This window comes from Strongylocentrotus purpuratus, unplaced genomic scaffold (assembly GCF_000002235.5).
Source record: "Strongylocentrotus purpuratus isolate Spur 01 unplaced genomic scaffold, Spur_5.0 spur5_scaffold_18, whole genome shotgun sequence".
Taxonomy (NCBI): Eukaryota; Metazoa; Echinodermata; class Echinoidea; order Camarodonta; family Strongylocentrotidae; genus Strongylocentrotus; species Strongylocentrotus purpuratus.
The window spans coordinates 8,351,620-8,373,083 of record NW_022145603.1 but is presented as its reverse complement, the minus strand read 5'-3'; the positions used below and the strand labels follow the sequence as shown (position 1 = coordinate 8,373,083).

Here is a 21,464-nt window from a genome sequence, read left to right as displayed (position 1 = left end):
AGTCCTTTGTCTACGACCATACCATGCTGAATATACTGGTTCACGTCCGATCACCGAAGTCAAGCAGCATAGGGCCTGGTCAGTACATGGATGGGAGACCGCTTTTGAATACCGGATGTTGTAGGCATTTTGTTGCCGGAGTTGTAGACAATGTGATGACCTAGACATGGAGACATCCTTCTCTTACCTTTTTTTTTTTTTTTATTTCTCTCTTTTTTCCCCTCTTCAAAATCCCGAATAGGAAAAAAAATATCACGCTTTTCTGGAGGAGCAAAGAAAAGGGTGACGAGTTTTTGGTTGCTCTTGATCCCTTCTAAAAGAAGCTTATTATCGACCTCTTCCCTCTATTACCGTCCTTCCTTCCTTCCCTCCTTCACATCTATAACAAACTCCCGCCCCCCTCCCTTCTCATCCTGGCCCGGCTCCTCCTTTTTCTTTTCTTCCATCCTCCATGTAGCATAATGGCACAATGTTTTATCCGCAACCGTTTCCAAGACAGTGTCAATGCGCACACTCTTTGCGCATGATGACCATTACGTCATAAACAAAGACAAGGTGAATACTATATCGCGTGTCGAGGTACTAGGTCTGCTCAAAGGCTTATTTAGAATATGACGTCATCTTGTTATATTCCTCTTCCCCAAGACCTGATCTGAACAAGGCATAGAAGTGCAGCTCTGGAGTATTATTGATACCCCCAATAATATAGTTGAACAAGAGCTCCATCTACAGAGGACACAGTCTCTTAGTTGGAGAAGAGCCGTTTCCTTACCCAGTCGGTCACTTTCAAACAATCATGAACATCTGAAACTACTACTACTACCACCCCATCAAAAGAAATCAGATGGTGACGTCATTGTCTAATGTTAAATAGGTTTAAATTCACGAGTCCTTTGTCTACGACCATACCATGCTGAATATACTGGTTCACGTCCGATCACCGAAGTCAAGCAGCATAGGGCCTGGTCAGTACATGGATGGGAGACCGCTTTTGAATACCGGATGTTGTAGGCATTTTGTTGCCGGAGTTGTAGACAATGTGATGACCTAGACATGGAGACATCCTTCTCTTACCTTTTTTTTTTTTTTTATTTCTCTCTTTTTTCCCCTCTTCAAAATCCCGAATAGGAAAAAAAATATCACGCTTTTCTGGAGGAGCAAAGAAAAGGGTGACGAGTTTTTGGTTGCTCTTGATCCCTTCTAAAAGAAGCTTATTATCGACCTCTTCCCTCTATTACCGTCCTTCCTTCCTTCCCTCCTTCACATCTATAACAAACTCCCGCCCCCCTCCCTTCTCATCCTGGCCCGGCTCCTCCTTTTTCTTTTCTTCCATCCTCCATGTAGCATAATGGCACAATGTTTTATCCGCAACCGTTTCCAAGACAGTGTCAATGCGCACACTCTTTGCGCATGATGACCATTACGTCATAAACAAAGACAAGGTGAATACTATATCGCGTGTCGAGGTACTAGGTCTGCTCAAAGGCTTATTTAGAATATGACGTCATCTTGTTATATTCCTCTTCCCCAAGACCTGATCTGAACAAGGCATAGAAGTGCAGCTCTGGAGTATTATTGATACCCCCAATAATATAGTTGAACAAGAGCTCCATCTACAGAGGACACAGTCTCTTAGTTGGAGAAGAGCCGTTTCCTTACCCAGTCGGTCACTTTCAAACAATCATGAACATCTGAAACTACTACTACTACCACCCCATCAAAAGAAATCAGATGGTGACGTCATTGTCTAATGTTAAATAGGTTTAAATTCACGAGTCCTTTGTCTACGACCATACCATGCTGAATATACTGGTTCACGTCCGATCACCGAAGTCAAGCAGCATAGGGCCTGGTCAGTACATGGATGGGAGACCGCTTTTGAATACCGGATGTTGTAGGCATTTTGTTGCCGGAGTTGTAGACAATGTGATGACCTAGACATGGAGACATCCTTCTCTTACCTTTTTTTTTTTTTTTATTTCTCTCTTTTTTCCCCTCTTCAAAATCCCGAATAGGAAAAAAAATATCACGCTTTTCTGGAGGAGCAAAGAAAAGGGTGACGAGTTTTTGGTTGCTCTTGATCCCTTCTAAAAGAAGCTTATTATCGACCTCTTCCCTCTATTACCGTCCTTCCTTCCTTCCCTCCTTCACATCTATAACAAACTCCCGCCCCCCTCCCTTCTCATCCTGGCCCGGCTCCTCCTTTTTCTTTTCTTCCATCCTCCATGTAGCATAATGGCACAATGTTTTATCCGCAACCGTTTCCAAGACAGTGTCAATGCGCACACTCTTTGCGCATGATGACCATTACGTCATAAACAAAGACAAGGTGAATACTATATCGCGTGTCGAGGTACTAGGTCTGCTCAAAGGCTTATTTAGAATATGACGTCATCTTGTTATATTCCTCTTCCCCAAGACCTGATCTGAACAAGGCATAGAAGTGCAGCTCTGGAGTATTATTGATACCCCCAATAATATAGTTGAACAAGAGCTCCATCTACAGAGGACACAGTCTCTTAGTTGGAGAAGAGCCGTTTCCTTACCCAGTCGGTCACTTTCAAACAATCATGAACATCTGAAACTACTACTACTACCACCCCATCAAAAGAAATCAGATGGTGACGTCATTGTCTAATGTTAAATAGGTTTAAATTCACGAGTCCTTTGTCTACGACCATACCATGCTGAATATACTGGTTCACGTCCGATCACCGAAGTCAAGCAGCATAGGGCCTGGTCAGTACATGGATGGGAGACCGCTTTTGAATACCGGATGTTGTAGGCATTTTGTTGCCGGAGTTGTAGACAATGTGATGACCTAGACATGGAGACATCCTTCTCTTACCTTTTTTTTTTTTTTTATTTCTCTCTTTTTTCCCCTCTTCAAAATCCCGAATAGGAAAAAAAATATCACGCTTTTCTGGAGGAGCAAAGAAAAGGGTGACGAGTTTTTGGTTGCTCTTGATCCCTTCTAAAAGAAGCTTATTATCGACCTCTTCCCTCTATTACCGTCCTTCCTTCCTTCCCTCCTTCACATCTATAACAAACTCCCGCCCCCCTCCCTTCTCATCCTGGCCCGGCTCCTCCTTTTTCTTTTCTTCCATCCTCCATGTAGCATAATGGCACAATGTTTTATCCGCAACCGTTTCCAAGACAGTGTCAATGCGCACACTCTTTGCGCATGATGACCATTACGTCATAAACAAAGACAAGGTGAATACTATATCGCGTGTCGAGGTACTAGGTCTGCTCAAAGGCTTATTTAGAATATGACGTCATCTTGTTATATTCCTCTTCCCCAAGACCTGATCTGAACAAGGCATAGAAGTGCAGCTCTGGAGTATTATTGATACCCCCAATAATATAGTTGAACAAGAGCTCCATCTACAGAGGACACAGTCTCTTAGTTGGAGAAGAGCCGTTTCCTTACCCAGTCGGTCACTTTCAAACAATCATGAACATCTGAAACTACTACTACTACCACCCCATCAAAAGAAATCAGATGGTGACGTCATTGTCTAATGTTAAATAGGTTTAAATTCACGAGTCCTTTGTCTACGACCATACCATGCTGAATATACTGGTTCACGTCCGATCACCGAAGTCAAGCAGCATAGGGCCTGGTCAGTACATGGATGGGAGACCGCTTTTGAATACCGGATGTTGTAGGCATTTTGTTGCCGGAGTTGTAGACAATGTGATGACCTAGACATGGAGACATCCTTCTCTTACCTTTTTTTTTTTTTTTATTTCTCTCTTTTTTCCCCTCTTCAAAATCCCGAATAGGAAAAAAAATATCACGCTTTTCTGGAGGAGCAAAGAAAAGGGTGACGAGTTTTTGGTTGCTCTTGATCCCTTCTAAAAGAAGCTTATTATCGACCTCTTCCCTCTATTACCGTCCTTCCTTCCTTCCCTCCTTCACATCTATAACAAACTCCCGCCCCCCTCCCTTCTCATCCTGGCCCGGCTCCTCCTTTTTCTTTTCTTCCATCCTCCATGTAGCATAATGGCACAATGTTTTATCCGCAACCGTTTCCAAGACAGTGTCAATGCGCACACTCTTTGCGCATGATGACCATTACGTCATAAACAAAGACAAGGTGAATACTATATCGCGTGTCGAGGTACTAGGTCTGCTCAAAGGCTTATTTAGAATATGACGTCATCTTGTTATATTCCTCTTCCCCAAGACCTGATCTGAACAAGGCATAGAAGTGCAGCTCTGGAGTATTATTGATACCCCCAATAATATAGTTGAACAAGAGCTCCATCTACAGAGGACACAGTCTCTTAGTTGGAGAAGAGCCGTTTCCTTACCCAGTCGGTCACTTTCAAACAATCATGAACATCTGAAACTACTACTACTACCACCCCATCAAAAGAAATCAGATGGTGACGTCATTGTCTAATGTTAAATAGGTTTAAATTCACGAGTCCTTTGTCTACGACCATACCATGCTGAATATACTGGTTCACGTCCGATCACCGAAGTCAAGCAGCATAGGGCCTGGTCAGTACATGGATGGGAGACCGCTTTTGAATACCGGATGTTGTAGGCATTTTGTTGCCGGAGTTGTAGACAATGTGATGACCTAGACATGGAGACATCCTTCTCTTACCTTTTTTTTTTTTTTTATTTCTCTCTTTTTTCCCCTCTTCAAAATCCCGAATAGGAAAAAAAATATCACGCTTTTCTGGAGGAGCAAAGAAAAGGGTGACGAGTTTTTGGTTGCTCTTGATCCCTTCTAAAAGAAGCTTATTATCGACCTCTTCCCTCTATTACCGTCCTTCCTTCCTTCCCTCCTTCACATCTATAACAAACTCCCGCCCCCCTCCCTTCTCATCCTGGCCCGGCTCCTCCTTTTTCTTTTCTTCCATCCTCCATGTAGCATAATGGCACAATGTTTTATCCGCAACCGTTTCCAAGACAGTGTCAATGCGCACACTCTTTGCGCATGATGACCATTACGTCATAAACAAAGACAAGGTGAATACTATATCGCGTGTCGAGGTACTAGGTCTGCTCAAAGGCTTATTTAGAATATGACGTCATCTTGTTATATTCCTCTTCCCCAAGACCTGATCTGAACAAGGCATAGAAGTGCAGCTCTGGAGTATTATTGATACCCCCAATAATATAGTTGAACAAGAGCTCCATCTACAGAGGACACAGTCTCTTAGTTGGAGAAGAGCCGTTTCCTTACCCAGTCGGTCACTTTCAAACAATCATGAACATCTGAAACTACTACTACTACCACCCCATCAAAAGAAATCAGATGGTGACGTCATTGTCTAATGTTAAATAGGTTTAAATTCACGAGTCCTTTGTCTACGACCATACCATGCTGAATATACTGGTTCACGTCCGATCACCGAAGTCAAGCAGCATAGGGCCTGGTCAGTACATGGATGGGAGACCGCTTTTGAATACCGGATGTTGTAGGCATTTTGTTGCCGGAGTTGTAGACAATGTGATGACCTAGACATGGAGACATCCTTCTCTTACCTTTTTTTTTTTTTTTATTTCTCTCTTTTTTCCCCTCTTCAAAATCCCGAATAGGAAAAAAAATATCACGCTTTTCTGGAGGAGCAAAGAAAAGGGTGACGAGTTTTTGGTTGCTCTTGATCCCTTCTAAAAGAAGCTTATTATCGACCTCTTCCCTCTATTACCGTCCTTCCTTCCTTCCCTCCTTCACATCTATAACAAACTCCCGCCCCCCTCCCTTCTCATCCTGGCCCGGCTCCTCCTTTTTCTTTTCTTCCATCCTCCATGTAGCATAATGGCACAATGTTTTATCCGCAACCGTTTCCAAGACAGTGTCAATGCGCACACTCTTTGCGCATGATGACCATTACGTCATAAACAAAGACAAGGTGAATACTATATCGCGTGTCGAGGTACTAGGTCTGCTCAAAGGCTTATTTAGAATATGACGTCATCTTGTTATATTCCTCTTCCCCAAGACCTGATCTGAACAAGGCATAGAAGTGCAGCTCTGGAGTATTATTGATACCCCCAATAATATAGTTGAACAAGAGCTCCATCTACAGAGGACACAGTCTCTTAGTTGGAGAAGAGCCGTTTCCTTACCCAGTCGGTCACTTTCAAACAATCATGAACATCTGAAACTACTACTACTACCACCCCATCAAAAGAAATCAGATGGTGACGTCATTGTCTAATGTTAAATAGGTTTAAATTCACGAGTCCTTTGTCTACGACCATACCATGCTGAATATACTGGTTCACGTCCGATCACCGAAGTCAAGCAGCATAGGGCCTGGTCAGTACATGGATGGGAGACCGCTTTTGAATACCGGATGTTGTAGGCATTTTGTTGCCGGAGTTGTAGACAATGTGATGACCTAGACATGGAGACATCCTTCTCTTACCTTTTTTTTTTTTTTTTATTTCTCTCTTTTTTCCCCTCTTCAAAATCCCGAATAGGAAAAAAAATATCACGCTTTTCTGGAGGAGCAAAGAAAAGGGTGACGAGTTTTTGGTTGCTCTTGATCCCTTCTAAAAGAAGCTTATTATCGACCTCTTCCCTCTATTACCGTCCTTCCTTCCTTCCCTCCTTCACATCTATAACAAACTCCCGCCCCCCTCCCTTCTCATCCTGGCCCGGCTCCTCCTTTTTCTTTTCTTCCATCCTCCATGTAGCATAATGGCACAATGTTTTATCCGCAACCGTTTCCAAGACAGTGTCAATGCGCACACTCTTTGCGCATGATGACCATTACGTCATAAACAAAGACAAGGTGAATACTATATCGCGTGTCGAGGTACTAGGTCTGCTCAAAGGCTTATTTAGAATATGACGTCATCTTGTTATATTCCTCTTCCCCAAGACCTGATCTGAACAAGGCATAGAAGTGCAGCTCTGGAGTATTATTGATACCCCCAATAATATAGTTGAACAAGAGCTCCATCTACAGAGGACACAGTCTCTTAGTTGGAGAAGAGCCGTTTCCTTACCCAGTCGGTCACTTTCAAACAATCATGAACATCTGAAACTACTACTACTACCACCCCATCAAAAGAAATCAGATGGTGACGTCATTGTCTAATGTTAAATAGGTTTAAATTCACGAGTCCTTTGTCTACGACCATACCATGCTGAATATACTGGTTCACGTCCGATCACCGAAGTCAAGCAGCATAGGGCCTGGTCAGTACATGGATGGGAGACCGCTTTTGAATACCGGATGTTGTAGGCATTTTGTTGCCGGAGTTGTAGACAATGTGATGACCTAGACATGGAGACATCCTTCTCTTACCTTTTTTTTTTTTTTTATTTCTCTCTTTTTTCCCCTCTTCAAAATCCCGAATAGGAAAAAAAATATCACGCTTTTCTGGAGGAGCAAAGAAAAGGGTGACGAGTTTTTGGTTGCTCTTGATCCCTTCTAAAAGAAGCTTATTATCGACCTCTTCCCTCTATTACCGTCCTTCCTTCCTTCCCTCCTTCACATCTATAACAAACTCCCGCCCCCCTCCCTTCTCATCCTGGCCCGGCTCCTCCTTTTTCTTTTCTTCCATCCTCCATGTAGCATAATGGCACAATGTTTTATCCGCAACCGTTTCCAAGACAGTGTCAATGCGCACACTCTTTGCGCATGATGACCATTACGTCATAAACAAAGACAAGGTGAATACTATATCGCGTGTCGAGGTACTAGGTCTGCTCAAAGGCTTATTTAGAATATGACGTCATCTTGTTATATTCCTCTTCCCCAAGACCTGATCTGAACAAGGCATAGAAGTGCAGCTCTGGAGTATTATTGATACCCCCAATAATATAGTTGAACAAGAGCTCCATCTACAGAGGACACAGTCTCTTAGTTGGAGAAGAGCCGTTTCCTTACCCAGTCGGTCACTTTCAAACAATCATGAACATCTGAAACTACTACTACTACCACCCCATCAAAAGAAATCAGATGGTGACGTCATTGTCTAATGTTAAATAGGTTTAAATTCACGAGTCCTTTGTCTACGACCATACCATGCTGAATATACTGGTTCACGTCCGATCACCGAAGTCAAGCAGCATAGGGCCTGGTCAGTACATGGATGGGAGACCGCTTTTGAATACCGGATGTTGTAGGCATTTTGTTGCCGGAGTTGTAGACAATGTGATGACCTAGACATGGAGACATCCTTCTCTTACCTTTTTTTTTTTTTTTATTTCTCTCTTTTTTCCCCTCTTCAAAATCCCGAATAGGAAAAAAAATATCACGCTTTTCTGGAGGAGCAAAGAAAAGGGTGACGAGTTTTTGGTTGCTCTTGATCCCTTCTAAAAGAAGCTTATTATCGACCTCTTCCCTCTATTACCGTCCTTCCTTCCTTCCCTCCTTCACATCTATAACAAACTCCCGCCCCCCTCCCTTCTCATCCTGGCCCGGCTCCTCCTTTTTCTTTTCTTCCATCCTCCATGTAGCATAATGGCACAATGTTTTATCCGCAACCGTTTCCAAGACAGTGTCAATGCGCACACTCTTTGCGCATGATGACCATTACGTCATAAACAAAGACAAGGTGAATACTATATCGCGTGTCGAGGTACTAGGTCTGCTCAAAGGCTTATTTAGAATATGACGTCATCTTGTTATATTCCTCTTCCCCAAGACCTGATCTGAACAAGGCATAGAAGTGCAGCTCTGGAGTATTATTGATACCCCCAATAATATAGTTGAACAAGAGCTCCATCTACAGAGGACACAGTCTCTTAGTTGGAGAAGAGCCGTTTCCTTACCCAGTCGGTCACTTTCAAACAATCATGAACATCTGAAACTACTACTACTACCACCCCATCAAAAGAAATCAGATGGTGACGTCATTGTCTAATGTTAAATAGGTTTAAATTCACGAGTCCTTTGTCTACGACCATACCATGCTGAATATACTGGTTCACGTCCGATCACCGAAGTCAAGCAGCATAGGGCCTGGTCAGTACATGGATGGGAGACCGCTTTTGAATACCGGATGTTGTAGGCATTTTGTTGCCGGAGTTGTAGACAATGTGATGACCTAGACATGGAGACATCCTTCTCTTACCTTTTTTTTTTTTTTTATTTCTCTCTTTTTTCCCCTCTTCAAAATCCCGAATAGGAAAAAAAATATCACGCTTTTCTGGAGGAGCAAAGAAAAGGGTGACGAGTTTTTGGTTGCTCTTGATCCCTTCTAAAAGAAGCTTATTATCGACCTCTTCCCTCTATTACCGTCCTTCCTTCCTTCCCTCCTTCACATCTATAACAAACTCCCGCCCCCCTCCCTTCTCATCCTGGCCCGGCTCCTCCTTTTTCTTTTCTTCCATCCTCCATGTAGCATAATGGCACAATGTTTTATCCGCAACCGTTTCCAAGACAGTGTCAATGCGCACACTCTTTGCGCATGATGACCATTACGTCATAAACAAAGACAAGGTGAATACTATATCGCGTGTCGAGGTACTAGGTCTGCTCAAAGGCTTATTTAGAATATGACGTCATCTTGTTATATTCCTCTTCCCCAAGACCTGATCTGAACAAGGCATAGAAGTGCAGCTCTGGAGTATTATTGATACCCCCAATAATATAGTTGAACAAGAGCTCCATCTACAGAGGACACAGTCTCTTAGTTGGAGAAGAGCCGTTTCCTTACCCAGTCGGTCACTTTCAAACAATCATGAACATCTGAAACTACTACTACTACCACCCCATCAAAAGAAATCAGATGGTGACGTCATTGTCTAATGTTAAATAGGTTTAAATTCACGAGTCCTTTGTCTACGACCATACCATGCTGAATATACTGGTTCACGTCCGATCACCGAAGTCAAGCAGCATAGGGCCTGGTCAGTACATGGATGGGAGACCGCTTTTGAATACCGGATGTTGTAGGCATTTTGTTGCCGGAGTTGTAGACAATGTGATGACCTAGACATGGAGACATCCTTCTCTTACCTTTTTTTTTTTTTTTATTTCTCTCTTTTTTCCCCTCTTCAAAATCCCGAATAGGAAAAAAAATATCACGCTTTTCTGGAGGAGCAAAGAAAAGGGTGACGAGTTTTTGGTTGCTCTTGATCCCTTCTAAAAGAAGCTTATTATCGACCTCTTCCCTCTATTACCGTCCTTCCTTCCTTCCCTCCTTCACATCTATAACAAACTCCCGCCCCCCTCCCTTCTCATCCTGGCCCGGCTCCTCCTTTTTCTTTTCTTCCATCCTCCATGTAGCATAATGGCACAATGTTTTATCCGCAACCGTTTCCAAGACAGTGTCAATGCGCACACTCTTTGCGCATGATGACCATTACGTCATAAACAAAGACAAGGTGAATACTATATCGCGTGTCGAGGTACTAGGTCTGCTCAAAGGCTTATTTAGAATATGACGTCATCTTGTTATATTCCTCTTCCCCAAGACCTGATCTGAACAAGGCATAGAAGTGCAGCTCTGGAGTATTATTGATACCCCCAATAATATAGTTGAACAAGAGCTCCATCTACAGAGGACACAGTCTCTTAGTTGGAGAAGAGCCGTTTCCTTACCCAGTCGGTCACTTTCAAACAATCATGAACATCTGAAACTACTACTACTACCACCCCATCAAAAGAAATCAGATGGTGACGTCATTGTCTAATGTTAAATAGGTTTAAATTCACGAGTCCTTTGTCTACGACCATACCATGCTGAATATACTGGTTCACGTCCGATCACCGAAGTCAAGCAGCATAGGGCCTGGTCAGTACATGGATGGGAGACCGCTTTTGAATACCGGATGTTGTAGGCATTTTGTTGCCGGAGTTGTAGACAATGTGATGACCTAGACATGGAGACATCCTTCTCTTACCTTTTTTTTTTTTTTTATTTCTCTCTTTTTTCCCCTCTTCAAAATCCCGAATAGGAAAAAAAATATCACGCTTTTCTGGAGGAGCAAAGAAAAGGGTGACGAGTTTTTGGTTGCTCTTGATCCCTTCTAAAAGAAGCTTATTATCGACCTCTTCCCTCTATTACCGTCCTTCCTTCCTTCCCTCCTTCACATCTATAACAAACTCCCGCCCCCCTCCCTTCTCATCCTGGCCCGGCTCCTCCTTTTTCTTTTCTTCCATCCTCCATGTAGCATAATGGCACAATGTTTTATCCGCAACCGTTTCCAAGACAGTGTCAATGCGCACACTCTTTGCGCATGATGACCATTACGTCATAAACAAAGACAAGGTGAATACTATATCGCGTGTCGAGGTACTAGGTCTGCTCAAAGGCTTATTTAGAATATGACGTCATCTTGTTATATTCCTCTTCCCCAAGACCTGATCTGAACAAGGCATAGAAGTGCAGCTCTGGAGTATTATTGATACCCCCAATAATATAGTTGAACAAGAGCTCCATCTACAGAGGACACAGTCTCTTAGTTGGAGAAGAGCCGTTTCCTTACCCAGTCGGTCACTTTCAAACAATCATGAACATCTGAAACTACTACTACTACCACCCCATCAAAAGAAATCAGATGGTGACGTCATTGTCTAATGTTAAATAGGTTTAAATTCACGAGTCCTTTGTCTACGACCATACCATGCTGAATATACTGGTTCACGTCCGATCACCGAAGTCAAGCAGCATAGGGCCTGGTCAGTACATGGATGGGAGACCGCTTTTGAATACCGGATGTTGTAGGCATTTTGTTGCCGGAGTTGTAGACAATGTGATGACCTAGACATGGAGACATCCTTCTCTTACCTTTTTTTTTTTTTTTATTTCTCTCTTTTTTCCCCTCTTCAAAATCCCGAATAGGAAAAAAAATATCACGCTTTTCTGGAGGAGCAAAGAAAAGGGTGACGAGTTTTTGGTTGCTCTTGATCCCTTCTAAAAGAAGCTTATTATCGACCTCTTCCCTCTATTACCGTCCTTCCTTCCTTCCCTCCTTCACATCTATAACAAACTCCCGCCCCCCTCCCTTCTCATCCTGGCCCGGCTCCTCCTTTTTCTTTTCTTCCATCCTCCATGTAGCATAATGGCACAATGTTTTATCCGCAACCGTTTCCAAGACAGTGTCAATGCGCACACTCTTTGCGCATGATGACCATTACGTCATAAACAAAGACAAGGTGAATACTATATCGCGTGTCGAGGTACTAGGTCTGCTCAAAGGCTTATTTAGAATATGACGTCATCTTGTTATATTCCTCTTCCCCAAGACCTGATCTGAACAAGGCATAGAAGTGCAGCTCTGGAGTATTATTGATACCCCCAATAATATAGTTGAACAAGAGCTCCATCTACAGAGGACACAGTCTCTTAGTTGGAGAAGAGCCGTTTCCTTACCCAGTCGGTCACTTTCAAACAATCATGAACATCTGAAACTACTACTACTACCACCCCATCAAAAGAAATCAGATGGTGACGTCATTGTCTAATGTTAAATAGGTTTAAATTCACGAGTCCTTTGTCTACGACCATACCATGCTGAATATACTGGTTCACGTCCGATCACCGAAGTCAAGCAGCATAGGGCCTGGTCAGTACATGGATGGGAGACCGCTTTTGAATACCGGATGTTGTAGGCATTTTGTTGCCGGAGTTGTAGACAATGTGATGACCTAGACATGGAGACATCCTTCTCTTACCTTTTTTTTTTTTTTTATTTCTCTCTTTTTTCCCCTCTTCAAAATCCCGAATAGGAAAAAAAATATCACGCTTTTCTGGAGGAGCAAAGAAAAGGGTGACGAGTTTTTGGTTGCTCTTGATCCCTTCTAAAAGAAGCTTATTATCGACCTCTTCCCTCTATTACCGTCCTTCCTTCCTTCCCTCCTTCACATCTATAACAAACTCCCGCCCCCCTCCCTTCTCATCCTGGCCCGGCTCCTCCTTTTTCTTTTCTTCCATCCTCCATGTAGCATAATGGCACAATGTTTTATCCGCAACCGTTTCCAAGACAGTGTCAATGCGCACACTCTTTGCGCATGATGACCATTACGTCATAAACAAAGACAAGGTGAATACTATATCGCGTGTCGAGGTACTAGGTCTGCTCAAAGGCTTATTTAGAATATGACGTCATCTTGTTATATTCCTCTTCCCCAAGACCTGATCTGAACAAGGCATAGAAGTGCAGCTCTGGAGTATTATTGATACCCCCAATAATATAGTTGAACAAGAGCTCCATCTACAGAGGACACAGTCTCTTAGTTGGAGAAGAGCCGTTTCCTTACCCAGTCGGTCACTTTCAAACAATCATGAACATCTGAAACTACTACTACTACCACCCCATCAAAAGAAATCAGATGGTGACGTCATTGTCTAATGTTAAATAGGTTTAAATTCACGAGTCCTTTGTCTACGACCATACCATGCTGAATATACTGGTTCACGTCCGATCACCGAAGTCAAGCAGCATAGGGCCTGGTCAGTACATGGATGGGAGACCGCTTTTGAATACCGGATGTTGTAGGCATTTTGTTGCCGGAGTTGTAGACAATGTGATGACCTAGACATGGAGACATCCTTCTCTTACCTTTTTTTTTTTTTTTATTTCTCTCTTTTTTCCCCTCTTCAAAATCCCGAATAGGAAAAAAAATATCACGCTTTTCTGGAGGAGCAAAGAAAAGGGTGACGAGTTTTTGGTTGCTCTTGATCCCTTCTAAAAGAAGCTTATTATCGACCTCTTCCCTCTATTACCGTCCTTCCTTCCTTCCCTCCTTCACATCTATAACAAACTCCCGCCCCCCTCCCTTCTCATCCTGGCCCGGCTCCTCCTTTTTCTTTTCTTCCATCCTCCATGTAGCATAATGGCACAATGTTTTATCCGCAACCGTTTCCAAGACAGTGTCAATGCGCACACTCTTTGCGCATGATGACCATTACGTCATAAACAAAGACAAGGTGAATACTATATCGCGTGTCGAGGTACTAGGTCTGCTCAAAGGCTTATTTAGAATATGACGTCATCTTGTTATATTCCTCTTCCCCAAGACCTGATCTGAACAAGGCATAGAAGTGCAGCTCTGGAGTATTATTGATACCCCCAATAATATAGTTGAACAAGAGCTCCATCTACAGAGGACACAGTCTCTTAGTTGGAGAAGAGCCGTTTCCTTACCCAGTCGGTCACTTTCAAACAATCATGAACATCTGAAACTACTACTACTACCACCCCATCAAAAGAAATCAGATGGTGACGTCATTGTCTAATGTTAAATAGGTTTAAATTCACGAGTCCTTTGTCTACGACCATACCATGCTGAATATACTGGTTCACGTCCGATCACCGAAGTCAAGCAGCATAGGGCCTGGTCAGTACATGGATGGGAGACCGCTTTTGAATACCGGATGTTGTAGGCATTTTGTTGCCGGAGTTGTAGACAATGTGATGACCTAGACATGGAGACATCCTTCTCTTACCTTTTTTTTTTTTTTTATTTCTCTCTTTTTTCCCCTCTTCAAAATCCCGAATAGGAAAAAAAATATCACGCTTTTCTGGAGGAGCAAAGAAAAGGGTGACGAGTTTTTGGTTGCTCTTGATCCCTTCTAAAAGAAGCTTATTATCGACCTCTTCCCTCTATTACCGTCCTTCCTTCCTTCCCTCCTTCACATCTATAACAAACTCCCGCCCCCCTCCCTTCTCATCCTGGCCCGGCTCCTCCTTTTTCTTTTCTTCCATCCTCCATGTAGCATAATGGCACAATGTTTTATCCGCAACCGTTTCCAAGACAGTGTCAATGCGCACACTCTTTGCGCATGATGACCATTACGTCATAAACAAAGACAAGGTGAATACTATATCGCGTGTCGAGGTACTAGGTCTGCTCAAAGGCTTATTTAGAATATGACGTCATCTTGTTATATTCCTCTTCCCCAAGACCTGATCTGAACAAGGCATAGAAGTGCAGCTCTGGAGTATTATTGATACCCCCAATAATATAGTTGAACAAGAGCTCCATCTACAGAGGACACAGTCTCTTAGTTGGAGAAGAGCCGTTTCCTTACCCAGTCGGTCACTTTCAAACAATCATGAACATCTGAAACTACTACTACTACCACCCCATCAAAAGAAATCAGATGGTGACGTCATTGTCTAATGTTAAATAGGTTTAAATTCACGAGTCCTTTGTCTACGACCATACCATGCTGAATATACTGGTTCACGTCCGATCACCGAAGTCAAGCAGCATAGGGCCTGGTCAGTACATGGATGGGAGACCGCTTTTGAATACCGGATGTTGTAGGCATTTTGTTGCCGGAGTTGTAGACAATGTGATGACCTAGACATGGAGACATCCTTCTCTTACCTTTTTTTTTTTTTTTATTTCTCTCTTTTTTCCCCTCTTCAAAATCCCGAATAGGAAAAAAAATATCACGCTTTTCTGGAGGAGCAAAGAAAAGGGTGACGAGTTTTTGGTTGCTCTTGATCCCTTCTAAAAGAAGCTTATTATCGACCTCTTCCCTCTATTACCGTCCTTCCTTCCTTCCCTCCTTCACATCTATAACAAACTCCCGCCCCCCTCCCTTCTCATCCTGGCCCGGCTCCTCCTTTTTCTTTTCTTCCATCCTCCATGTAGCATAATGGCACAATGTTTTATCCGCAACCGTTTCCAAGACAGTGTCAATGCGCACACTCTTTGCGCATGATGACCATTACGTCATAAACAAAGACAAGGTGAATACTATATCGCGTGTCGAGGTACTAGGTCTGCTCAAAGGCTTATTTAGAATATGACGTCATCTTGTTATATTCCTCTTCCCCAAGACCTGATCTGAACAAGGCATAGAAGTGCAGCTCTGGAGTATTATTGATACCCCCAATAATATAGTTGAACAAGAGCTCCATCTACAGAGGACACAGTCTCTTAGTTGGAGAAGAGCCGTTTCCTTACCCAGTCGGTCACTTTCAAACAATCATGAACATCTGAAACTACTACTACTACCACCCCATCAAAAGAAATCAGATGGTGACGTCATTGTCTAATGTTAAATAGGTTTAAATTCACGAGTCCTTTGTCTACGACCATACCATGCTGAATATACTGGTTCACGTCCGATCACCGAAGTCAAGCAGCATAGGGCCTGGTCAGTACATGGATGGGAGACCGCTTTTGAATACCGGATGTTGTAGGCATTTTGTTGCCGGAGTTGTAGACAATGTGATGACCTAGACATGGAGACATCCTTCTCTTACCTTTTTTTTTTTTTTTATTTCTCTCTTTTTTCCCCTCTTCAAAATCCCGAATAGGAAAAAAAATATCACGCTTTTCTGGAGGAGCAAAGAAAAGGGTGACGAGTTTTTGGTTGCTCTTGATCCCTTCTAAAAGAAGCTTATTATCGACCTCTTCCCTCTATTACCGTCCTTCCTTCCTTCCCTCCTTCACATCTATAACAAACTCCCGCCCCCCTCCCTTCTCATCCTGGCCCGGCTCCTCCTTTTTCTTTTCTTCCATCCTCCATGTAGCATAATGGCACAATGTTTTATCCGCAACCGTTTCCAAGACAGTGTCAATGCGCACACTCTTTGCGCATGATGACCATTACGTCATAAACAAAGACAAGGTGAATACTATATCGCGTGTCGAGGTACTAGGTCTGCTCAAAGGCTTATTTAGAATATGACGTCATCTTGTTATATTCCTCTTCCCCAAGACCTGATCTGAACAAGGCATAGAAGTGCAGCTCTGGAGTATTATTGATACCCCCAATAATATAGTTGAACAAGAGCTCCATCTACAGAGGACACAGTCTCTTAGTTGGAGAAGAGCCGTTTCCTTACCCAGTCGGTCACTTTCAAACAATCATGAACATCTGAAACTACTACTACTACCACCCCATCAAAAGAAATCAGATGGTGACGTCATTGTCTAATGTTAAATAGGTTTAAATTCACGAGTCCTTTGTCTACGACCATACCATGCTGAATATACTGGTTCACGTCCGATCACCGAAGTCAAGCAGCATAGGGCCTGGTCAGTACATGGATGGGAGACCGCTTTTGAATACCGGATGTTGTAGGCATTTTGTTGCCGGAGTTGTAGACAATGTGATGACCTAGACATGGAGACATCCTTCTCTTACCTTTTTTTTTTTTTTTATTTCTCTCTTTTTTCCCCTCTTCAAAATCCCGAATAGGAAAAAAAATATCACGCTTTTCTGGAGGAGCAAAGAAAAGGGTGACGAGTTTTTGGTTGCTCTTGATCCCTTCTAAAAGAAGCTTATTATCGACCTCTTCCCTCTATTACCGTCCTTCCTTCCTTCCCTCCTTCACATCTATAACAAACTCCCGCCCCCCTCCCTTCTCATCCTGGCCCGGCTCCTCCTTTTTCTTTTCTTCCATCCTCCATGTAGCATAATGGCACAATGTTTTATCCGCAACCGTTTCCAAGACAGTGTCAATGCGCACACTCTTTGCGCATGATGACCATTACGTCATAAACAAAGACAAGGTGAATACTATATCGCGTGTCGAGGTACTAGGTCTGCTCAAAGGCTTATTTAGAATATGACGTCATCTTGTTATATTCCTCTTCCCCAAGACCTGATCTGAACAAGGCATAGAAGTGCAGCTCTGGAGTATTATTGATACCCCCAATAATATAGTTGAACAAGAGCTCCATCTACAGAGGACACAGTCTCTTAGTTGGAGAAGAGCCGTTTCCTTACCCAGTCGGTCACTTTCAAACAATCATGAACATCTGAAACTACTACTACTACCACCCCATCAAAAGAAATCAGATGGTGACGTCATTGTCTAATGTTAAATAGGTTTAAATTCACGAGTCCTTTGTCTACGACCATACCATGCTGAATATACTGGTTCACGTCCGATCACCGAAGTCAAGCAGCATAGGGCCTGGTCAGTACATGGATGGGAGACCGCTTTTGAATACCGGATGTTGTAGGCATTTTGTTGCCGGAGTTGTAGACAATGTGATGACCTAGACATGGAGACATCCTTCTCTTACCTTTTTTTTTTTTTTTTTTCTCTCTTTTTTCCCCTCTTCAAAATCCCGAATAGGAAAAAAAATATCACGCTTTTCTGGAGGAGCAAAGAAAAGGGTGACGAGTTTTTGGTTGCTCTTGATCCCTTCTAAAAGAAGCTTATTATCGACCTCTTCCCTCTATTACCGTCCTTCCTTCCTTCCCTCCTTCACATCTATAACAAACTCCCGCCCCCCTCCCTTCTCATCCTGGCCCGGCTCCTCCTTTTTCTTTTCTTCCATCCTCCATGTAGCATAATGGCACAATGTTTTATCCGCAACCGTTTCCAAGACAGTGTCAATGCGCACACTCTTTGCGCATGATGACCATTACGTCATAAACAAAGACAAGGTGAATACTATATCGCGTGTCGAGGTACTAGGTCTGCTCAAAGGCTTATTTAGAATATGACGTCATCTTGTTATATTCCTCTTCCCCAAGACCTGATCTGAACAAGGCATAGAAGTGCAGCTCTGGAGTATTATTGATACCCCCAATAATATAGTTGAACAAGAGCTCCATCTACAGAGGACACAGTCTCTTAGTTGGAGAAGAGCCGTTTCCTTACCCAGTCGGTCACTTTCAAACAATCATGAACATCTGAAACTACTACTACTACCACCCCATCAAAAGAAATCAGATGGTGACGTCATTGTCTAATGTTAAATAGGTTTAAATTCACGAGTCCTTTGTCTACGACCATACCATGCTGAATATACTGGTTCACGTCCGATCACCGAAGTCAAGCAGCATAGGGCCTGGTCAGTACATGGATGGGAGACCGCTTTTGAATACCGGATGTTGTAGGCATTTTGTTGCCGGAGTTGTAGACAATGTGATGACCTAGACATGGAGACATCCTTCTCTTACCTTTTTTTTTTTTTTTATTTCTCTCTTTTTTCCCCTCTTCAAAATCCCGAATAGGAAAAAAAATATCACGCTTTTCTGGAGGAGCAAAGAAAAGGGTGACGAGTTTTTGGTTGCTCTTGATCCCTTCTAAAAGAAGCTTATTATCGACCTCTTCCCTCTATTACCGTCCTTCCTTCCTTCCCTCCTTCACATCTATAACAAACTCCCGCCCCCCTCCCTTCTCATCCTGGCCCGGCTCCTCCTTTTTCTTTTCTTCCATCCTCCATGTAGCATAATGGCACAATGTTTTATCCGCAACCGTTTCCAAGACAGTGTCAATGCGCACACTCTTTGCGCATGATGACCATTACGTCATAAACAAAGACAAGGTGAATACTATATCGCGTGTCGAGGTACTAGGTCTGCTCAAAGGCTTATTTAGAATATGACGTCATCTTGTTATATTCCTCTTCCCCAAGACCTGATCTGAACAAGGCATAGAAGTGCAGCTCTGGAGTATTATTGATACCCCCAATAATATAGTTGAACAAGAGCTCCATCTACAGAGGACACAGTCTCTTAGTTGGAGAAGAGCCGTTTCCTTACCCAGTCGGTCACTTTCAAACAATCATGAACATCTGAAACTACTACTACTACCACCCCATCAAAAGAAATCAGATGGTGACGTCATTGTCTAATGTTAAATAGGTTTAAATTCACGAGTCCTTTGTCTACGACCATACCATGCTGAATATACTGGTTCACGTCCGATCACCGAAGTCAAGCAGCATAGGGCCTGGTCAGTACATGGATGGGAGACCGCTTTTGAATACCGGATGTTGTAGGCATTTTGTTGCCGGAGTTGTAGACAATGTGATGACCTAGACATGGAGACATCCTTCTCTTACCTTTTTTTTTTTTTTTATTTCTCTCTTTTTTCCCCTCTTCAAAATCCCGAATAGGAAAAAAAATATCACGCTTTTCTGGAGGAGCAAAGAAAAGGGTGACGAGTTTTTGGTTGCTCTTGATCCCTTCTAAAAGAAGCTTATTATCGACCTCTTCCCTCTATTACCGTCCTTCCTTCCTTCCCTCCTTCACATCTATAACAAACTCCCGCCCCCCTCCCTTCTCATCCTGGCCCGGCTCCTCCTTTTTCTTTTCTTCCATCCTCCATGTAGCATAATGGCACAATGTTTTATCCGCAACCGTTTCCAAGACAGTGTCAATGCGCACACTCTTTGCGCATGATGACCATTACGTCATAAACAAAGACAAGGTGAATACTATATCGCGTGTCGAGGTACTAGGTCTGCTCAAAGGCTTATTTAGAATATGACGTCATCTTGTTATATTCCTCTTCCCCAAGACCTGATCTGAACAAGGCATAGAAGTGCAGCTCTGGAGTATTATTGATACCCCCAATAATATAGTTGAACAAGAGCTCCATCTACAGAGGACACAGTCTCTTAGTTGGAGAAGAGCCGTTTCCTTACCCAGTCGGTCACTTTCAAACAATCATGAACATCTGAAACTACTACTACTACCACCCCATCAAAAGAAATCAGATGGTGACGTCATTGTCTAATGTTAAATAGGTTTAAATTCACGAGTCCTTTGTCTACGACCATACCATGCTGAATATACTGGTTCACGTCCGATCACCGAAGTCAAGCAGCATAGGGCCTGGTCAGTACATGGATGGGAGACCGCTTTTGAATACCGGATGTTGTAGGCATTTTGTTGCCGGAGTTGTAGACAATGTGATGACCTAGACATGGAGACATCCTTCTCTTACCTTTTTTTTTTTTTTTTTTCTCTCTTTTTTCCCCTCTTCAAAATCCCGAATAGGAAAAAAAATATCACGCTTTTCTGGAGGAGCAAAGAAAAGGGTGACGAGTTTTTGGTTGCTCTTGATCCCTTCTAAAAGAAGCTTATTATCGACCTCTTCCCTCTATTACCGTCCTTCCTTCCTTCCCTCCTTCACATCTATAACAAACTCCCGCCCCCCTCCCTTCTCATCCTGGCCCGGCTCCTCCTTTTTCTTTTCTTCCATCCTCCATGTAGCATAATGGCACAATGTTTTATCCGCAACCGTTTCCAAGACAGTGTCAATGCGCACACTCTTTGCGCATGATGACCATTACGTCATAAACAAAGACAAGGTGAATACTATATCGCGTGTCGAGGTACTAGGTCTGCTCAAAGGCTTATTTAGAATATGACGTCATCTTGTTATATTCCTCTTCCCCAAGACCTGATCTGAACAAGGCATAGAAGTGCAGCTCTGGAGTATTATTGATACCCCCAATAATATAGTTGAACAAGAGCTCCATCTACAGAGGACACAGTCTCTTAGTTGGAGAAGAGCCGTTTCCTTACCCAGTCGGTCACTTTCAAACAATCATGAACATCTGAAACTACTACTACTACCACCCCATCAAAAGAAATCAGATGGTGACGTCATTGTCTAATGTTAAATAGGTTTAAATTCACGAGTCCTTTGTCTACGACCATACCATGCTGAATATACTGGTTCACGTCCGATCACCGAAGTCAAGCAGCATAGGGCCTGGTCAGTACATGGATGGGAGACCGCTTTTGAATACCGGATGTTGTAGGCATTTTGTTGCCGGAGTTGTAGACAATGTGATGACCTAGACATGGAGACATC

The 21,464-nt window shown here is 43.0% G+C and overlaps 25 pseudogenes; all 25 read left to right on the top strand.

Moving 5' to 3' along the window:
* The first annotated feature begins 8 nt into the window (after positions 1 to 8).
* Positions 9 to 127, top strand: LOC115925773 (annotated as a pseudogene).
* Positions 128 to 895: 768 nt separating this feature from the next.
* LOC115925772 lies at positions 896 to 1,014 on the top strand (annotated as a pseudogene).
* A 768-nt stretch (positions 1,015 to 1,782) lies between these two features.
* Positions 1,783 to 1,901, top strand: LOC115925771 (annotated as a pseudogene).
* A 768-nt stretch (positions 1,902 to 2,669) lies between these two features.
* LOC115925770 lies at positions 2,670 to 2,788 on the top strand (annotated as a pseudogene).
* Positions 2,789 to 3,556: 768 nt separating this feature from the next.
* LOC115925769 lies at positions 3,557 to 3,675 on the top strand (annotated as a pseudogene).
* Positions 3,676 to 4,443: 768 nt separating this feature from the next.
* On the top strand, positions 4,444 to 4,562 carry LOC115925767 (annotated as a pseudogene).
* A 768-nt stretch (positions 4,563 to 5,330) lies between these two features.
* On the top strand, positions 5,331 to 5,449 carry LOC115925766 (annotated as a pseudogene).
* Positions 5,450 to 6,217: 768 nt separating this feature from the next.
* LOC115925765 lies at positions 6,218 to 6,336 on the top strand (annotated as a pseudogene).
* A 769-nt stretch (positions 6,337 to 7,105) lies between these two features.
* On the top strand, positions 7,106 to 7,224 carry LOC115925764 (annotated as a pseudogene).
* A 768-nt stretch (positions 7,225 to 7,992) lies between these two features.
* LOC115925763 lies at positions 7,993 to 8,111 on the top strand (annotated as a pseudogene).
* Positions 8,112 to 8,879: 768 nt separating this feature from the next.
* Positions 8,880 to 8,998, top strand: LOC115925762 (annotated as a pseudogene).
* Positions 8,999 to 9,766: 768 nt separating this feature from the next.
* On the top strand, positions 9,767 to 9,885 carry LOC115925761 (annotated as a pseudogene).
* Positions 9,886 to 10,653: 768 nt separating this feature from the next.
* LOC115925760 lies at positions 10,654 to 10,772 on the top strand (annotated as a pseudogene).
* A 768-nt stretch (positions 10,773 to 11,540) lies between these two features.
* LOC115925759 lies at positions 11,541 to 11,659 on the top strand (annotated as a pseudogene).
* Positions 11,660 to 12,427: 768 nt separating this feature from the next.
* LOC115925758 lies at positions 12,428 to 12,546 on the top strand (annotated as a pseudogene).
* Positions 12,547 to 13,314: 768 nt separating this feature from the next.
* Positions 13,315 to 13,433, top strand: LOC115925756 (annotated as a pseudogene).
* A 768-nt stretch (positions 13,434 to 14,201) lies between these two features.
* Positions 14,202 to 14,320, top strand: LOC115925754 (annotated as a pseudogene).
* Positions 14,321 to 15,088: 768 nt separating this feature from the next.
* Positions 15,089 to 15,207, top strand: LOC115925753 (annotated as a pseudogene).
* A 768-nt stretch (positions 15,208 to 15,975) lies between these two features.
* LOC115925752 lies at positions 15,976 to 16,094 on the top strand (annotated as a pseudogene).
* A 768-nt stretch (positions 16,095 to 16,862) lies between these two features.
* On the top strand, positions 16,863 to 16,981 carry LOC115925751 (annotated as a pseudogene).
* Positions 16,982 to 17,749: 768 nt separating this feature from the next.
* On the top strand, positions 17,750 to 17,868 carry LOC115925750 (annotated as a pseudogene).
* Positions 17,869 to 18,635: 767 nt separating this feature from the next.
* LOC115925747 lies at positions 18,636 to 18,754 on the top strand (annotated as a pseudogene).
* Positions 18,755 to 19,522: 768 nt separating this feature from the next.
* LOC115925739 lies at positions 19,523 to 19,641 on the top strand (annotated as a pseudogene).
* Positions 19,642 to 20,409: 768 nt separating this feature from the next.
* On the top strand, positions 20,410 to 20,528 carry LOC115925728 (annotated as a pseudogene).
* Positions 20,529 to 21,295: 767 nt separating this feature from the next.
* On the top strand, positions 21,296 to 21,414 carry LOC115925717 (annotated as a pseudogene).
* The last annotated feature ends 50 nt before the right edge of the window (positions 21,415 to 21,464 follow it).